Source organism: Triticum dicoccoides, chromosome 4B (genome assembly GCF_002162155.2).
Source record: "Triticum dicoccoides isolate Atlit2015 ecotype Zavitan chromosome 4B, WEW_v2.0, whole genome shotgun sequence".
NCBI lineage: Eukaryota > Viridiplantae > Streptophyta > Magnoliopsida > Poales > Poaceae > Triticum > Triticum dicoccoides.
This window is the reverse complement of record NC_041387.1, coordinates 657,603,898-657,609,756: the sequence shown is the minus strand read 5'-3', so window position 1 is coordinate 657,609,756 and position 5,859 is coordinate 657,603,898.

The window sequence follows — 5,859 nt, the reverse complement described above, 5'->3', positions numbered from 1 at the left end:
ACCTGTTGCTTGCCATCCCTATCTTCTATGTGCAAGCAGCAGAAGAATACAATTTTTGTGGATTGTTGATGCCTTCTTGTTCATGCAGTGATTGAGAGCACATCGGAAAGAAGCGAGACATGGAAAGAATGAATCACGAAGATGGCGCTGATGCTTGGGGTTCCCAAAGGCCAGAAACGCCCCCTTGGGATGCATCAGAGTATAGTCAACTCATCTCTGCAGGGCCGTTGCTGCCACTACTAGAACAGTATGCAGGCGTAGGTATGATGCGTGATAACAAAAGAAGAGAACAATTGCCATCTTCGCAACGATGAAGATGACATTCTACTTATGCCGTACTCTCTCATTTTTGGCAGGTTCTTATGACCAAAACACTCTTAGGGGGCCCCCGTGACAAGTTCAGTCACAAGGCGCTAACACTGACAAATGTGCGGGCAGCCAACTTCAACTAGCTAGTATGGCTAATCAAGGTAATGCAAAACGAAAAAAGAGCACATACTGCTGTGGACATGAAAAATGAACATGCAAAAAAACTGGCAAAAGGACTCACGAGTTATCACGGGTGAAAATGCGGAGCGTTCATGCAGCACATGGCATCAGGCAGCACCCATGTACCTGCCATCGACGTCATACACAGGTGAGTCCATAAAAAAAGTGAAGTTGCGGATGCTCAATTAGCAGAAGGAGCATAGTTGACATCTACAATTGCCATGACTGGACATCTACAATTGCCATGAATTAAAAACTACACTTGTCATCCCTGGACAACTGTTGTTGCCATCCATAGACACCTGCAGTTGCCATGGAGGAACAACTGCAGTTGCCATACCAGTGCAACTACATTTGCCATGCCATGGCAACTGCAGTTGCCATGAAGGAACAACTACGGTTGCCATACCGATGCAACTACAGTTGCCATGCCAGTAAAACTGCAGTTGCCACATCAGGGGCAACTGCAGATGCCGTGCTAGCACAAACTGCATTTGCCATGAATTGACCAACCACTACTATGCTTATAGGTTATTACGCTGGTGGTAACCCGGCAAACGTCTCGTGGCAAGCTTCACAAACTGCAGGTGGAGCACGTCATTTTGGTGTCACAGACCACACAAGATGGTCAAATGCAGCACAACAAGGTAAGGAGAAAAACTGAACCACAAAAACAGCACTACATTTGTTATTTGTAGTTATTTGTAGGCAAAACAGTAGTTGCCATGTTTGTTGAATAGTAGCTGCCATGACTAGACAGCTACAGCTGCCATACATGTCCACGCGCAGCCTCACGGCTTGCTGTTTGAAATGATGTCATGCCAAATCACTTGAAGATGGTGTGATCCGTTGCGATACACATGTTATTCAAACAAAAATCTTACTCTCGTACCTGTTTTTTCTATTACAGGGCCTACAACTACAGTGAACAGCGGCGCGGGGACATCTACTGCGGGGAGCTCTGAGCGCACGGAAGACGCATTCCACCAGCCAACAGACAATCATGCCGCAAACAATTTCGAGTCAGAGTCGGGAATGGCAATCATTCCAGCAATGCCGACAAGCACCCCTTTGAACACAAGCACTCCAACACTCAAGTAGATGGAACTGCCGCCGATACTGAAGTGAATGATGAAACTGACAACGACGCACAAGGGGATGAAGATGGTGGGCAATCAGAGATCATGGTACCTTAGCCACCGTACATTGGGCAGAGATTTGAATCATTCGAAGAAGCAAAGGAATACTACCAGACATATGCAAAGTTCCATGGATTTGCAGTCAACACCGAGTACCATAGAAAAATTAAGAAAACTAACGAGTACAGCAGAGGTGAGATGAGGTGCCACAAGGCACGGAGGAACAAGAAGGGGTGTTGCGCCTGTCGTTCCGGAACGAAAGAGAAGTATCATTCTCAAGACTAAGTGCCCCGTCCGGTGTAAGCTAAACATAGATGGAGGATAGTGGGTGGTCAATGAGTATTTTGACGAGCACAACCACCAACTCATAAAGAAGTTCGACCTGGTAAAATTTATGACCGCCCATAGAGGGTTCACCCCTGTCGAAAGGCAATTCGTAAAGCTGCTACATGATTGTAACGTCGGTCCATCAAGAATGGTACAGATACTATCTCTCATCCACAACAAAAAGGGGAAACTGAGTAGCATGCCATACATACCAGCTGACGTCACAAACCTACAGGCCAAGTACCGTAGAGAGAGCAAGTTGGCAGACATAGAGGCCACAATTGCCTACTTCGATGAGAAAGCGAAGGAAGATCCAGATTTCTTCTACAGGATAAGGTTGGACGATGAGGACCGTGTCAGGAACATGTATTGGGTGGATGGTGCTGCAAGGAGAGCCTACAAACATTTCCGAGATTGCATTTCATTCGACGCGACGTACCTCACCAATATGTACAAGATGCCATGTGCTCCATTCATAGGAATAAATAACCATAATCAGTCGTTGCAGTTCGGCTGCGGGCTCGTCCGGAACAAAGACACAGAGGGGTACGTTTGGCTGTTCAAGACCTTCTTAGAGTGCATGGATGGACTTGCTCCGATGAACATAATAACAGACCAAGATTTCAGCATGCGTGCATGCATAGAGGAGGTCTTTCCGTTGGCAGTGCACAGGCACTGCAGGCAAGGTAGTCAGAGTCGGGATTCGGAGTCGGATCGGTTTTCCTCGGACAGAATCGAGTCATAAGATCGAGTCGTGGAATCAAGGATTCTACTTGATTTACTCAAATAAGATATTTTGTATGCACACAAGATATTTATATGGGTTCTAGAGAGTTTTGACACGAAATATGGAGCAAAGAACGTACACATCAATGCTAGTTGTATTACACTTCTTTTTATGGCTAACCTACCATCTAGCTTGCATGTATGGAACATATATCAGAGGGAAATATGTAGAACATTTAAACCTTCAATGCACGAAATATACTTATGTTCTTTTTAGAGTGCGGGAATAGTCGATCACTTGTCTATCTGACCTACAGTGCTAAACCTTGATGGGTCTTGATCTCCTTCTCCGATCAATTTTGAAGCATCCTCCTTTTCACGCCAATTCCATATGTCGACCAGCCTGATCCTCAATTTCGATCTTGGGTTTCTGAGAGCTAGATCAAAGGTGTCTACGGCTGAGCGTTTGGACTTGGGAGGGGAATAAAGGTCCATGAGGTATATGAAAAGGGGTTTGGATGATGGCATACTATTTTGCTACAACTAAACAAACGGCTTAGGTAAGTTAGTAGAATTGGATATAGTCCATAGCATAGTTGGGATTGTACAATTTTGTACAGGATTCTATGATATGGATCGCGACCCAACATGGATTCTACCTGATCCGGATTCATAGTGGGATTTGGATCGACATGCTTTTGTAGGGTCGTGAAGTCGTAGGATTCTAGCAGTCGAATCGGGATTCTGATTACCTTGACTACAGGTGGCACATTATAAAGAAGGCTGAGGAGACGCTAGAACCGTTCTTTGCTGACCGTCCAGAGCTGCACAAGGCATTCGAGCTATGCGTGGACCACAGCTTGACGGTGGAGGAGTTTGAAAGGAGCTGGATGGCCATGATTGAAACACATCAAGTCCAAGACAACGAGACGCTTGCTAACTTGTGGGAGAAGCGAATGTACTGGGTGCCGGCCTACTTCATGCAGTGCTTCTTCCCATTTCTGCAGACTACGCAGCGCAACGAGGGGTTCAATGCTGTTTTGAAGCGGTACGTCAGCCCTGGCAACTCATTGCTACAGTTTGCCAAGCAGTACACAGCTTTGCAACAAAAAATTCTGGGATCTGAGCTACAGCAAGAAGCGACCACAACACTAAAGCAGCCAAAATTGCTAACGTATTTACTGATGGAGAGGCAAATGAGCAAGATATACACCAACAAGATCTTTAACAAGTAAGTCAGTTGCGTTACAGTCTTATTAGCAGAAAAAGCACATAGGAAGTAGGTGCCTTATAGAGTGCAATGCAGTTGCCATGATATGCAGTTGCCATGTTTAATGAAATACTGTTTGCCATGCTTATTCAACTGCAGTTGCCATGTTCAATGAAAATTATGTTTTGCCATGCTTGCTCGGGTGCATTTTCCTTGTTGAATGAAGTGCAGTTGCCATGTTTAATGCACTGTGCTTCCATTGGGGCATGTTGGCATGCAAGTGCCAATGTCAACTGGAAAAATGTTATATTGGCGACACATATGCTGAAATGCAGATGCCATGTTTAATAAAGTGAATCTACCATGTTTGTTGAAATGCAACTGCCATGTTTAGCCAACTGTAGATGCCATGTTTAAATAAAAGGGCAGTTGTCATGTTTTATGCAATGTGCTTCCATTGGGGAATGTTGGTGTGGAAAATGACGATGTCCAGTTGAAAATGTACTACAATTGCCATGTCTAGTGTGCTCCAGTTGCCATGTCTAGTGGACTGCATTTGCCATGTCTAGTGTACTGCATTTGCCATGTCTAGTGTACTGCATTTTCCATGTTCAACGTACTATATTTTCCATGTCCAATGAACTATGTTTGCCATGTTCAATCAAAAATGTATTTCTATTTACATGACAACGTAGGGTGGTACAAGAAAAAAGCACGATAGTTTAATAGAAAACACACAAAACTTGCAGATTCCAGGAAGAAATAAAGCGTGCCAGCATGTTCACGGCTTTCCAGGTGGACGAACATACGTTCAAGGTGTGTTCTATTTTGGGCATGTCAGATTCAGAACCTGAAGACCCAGACAAAGGAAGGAACTACTTTGTCAAAGCCTCGATAGGCGAAGGCGAGTACTACTTCCAATGCTGCAAGTTCGAACGGGACGGCATTGTGAGCTGTCACATACTAAAAGTAATGGACATGAACGCTGTGACACGGATGCCCCGCCATTTCATAAGGCGGCGATGGACTTGGGACACTGACGACGCGTTGGCGCCACAGACAACACACGCAGTTCTGGCTGTGCATGACGAGAGACCTGAGTCAACCATGGAAGCCGTGAGGCACGTTGTGCTGACAAAGAACTATGCTGAGCTAATTGATGAAGCGTGCAAGAGTGATGAGACAGCGAGAGTCGCGGAAAAACACAGGAAGGCACTGAGAAGAGAGCTTGATGAGATCAAGAAGAGGAAAGCTGAGGAAGCCTTACACCGGTTCCCCCGCACATCAAGTGTGCCTTCATCCACGGGGCCATCATCTGAAAACTCGGAGATAGGATCCGGAACAGCAAGCACGCAGACCCAGGTCAGGAACCCACCCTGTTCCATCACAAAGGGTCGTCCAAGAGAGATAAGGTACAAGTCGGGATTGGAGATTCAAGCAAAACACAAGAAAACGAAGAAAGGGGCGGGCAATCCATGAGCAAAAATTGGGGCGACGTGACATGGTCCTTGTGGACATTTTGTTTTGTACCCTAGATGATGAGATTTTTTTTAAGATTGCGAGAATGACTCTTGAGGGGCATCGGAAGTGGAAGGAAAATTCATTGAGTGGATAAATGCAGTTGCCATGTTATGGGTACTTAATCTGCCATGTTATGTGTAGTTAATCTGCCATGTTATGTGTAGTTAGTCTGCCATGCTATTTTATACTAAATATGCCATGCTATTTTATACTAAATATGCCATGCTATTTTATACTAAATATGCCACGCTATTTTATACTAAATATGGCATGCTAGTTGTACTGCATCTGCCATTTCAGTTGTACTGTATCTGCCATGTTAGTTGTACTGTATCTGCCATGTTAATTATGCTGGATCTGCCATGTTGTTTGTACTGTATCTGCCATGTTAGCTGTACTGAAAATATGTCATGGTATTTGTAATGACTCTGCATGTCATATATTTCC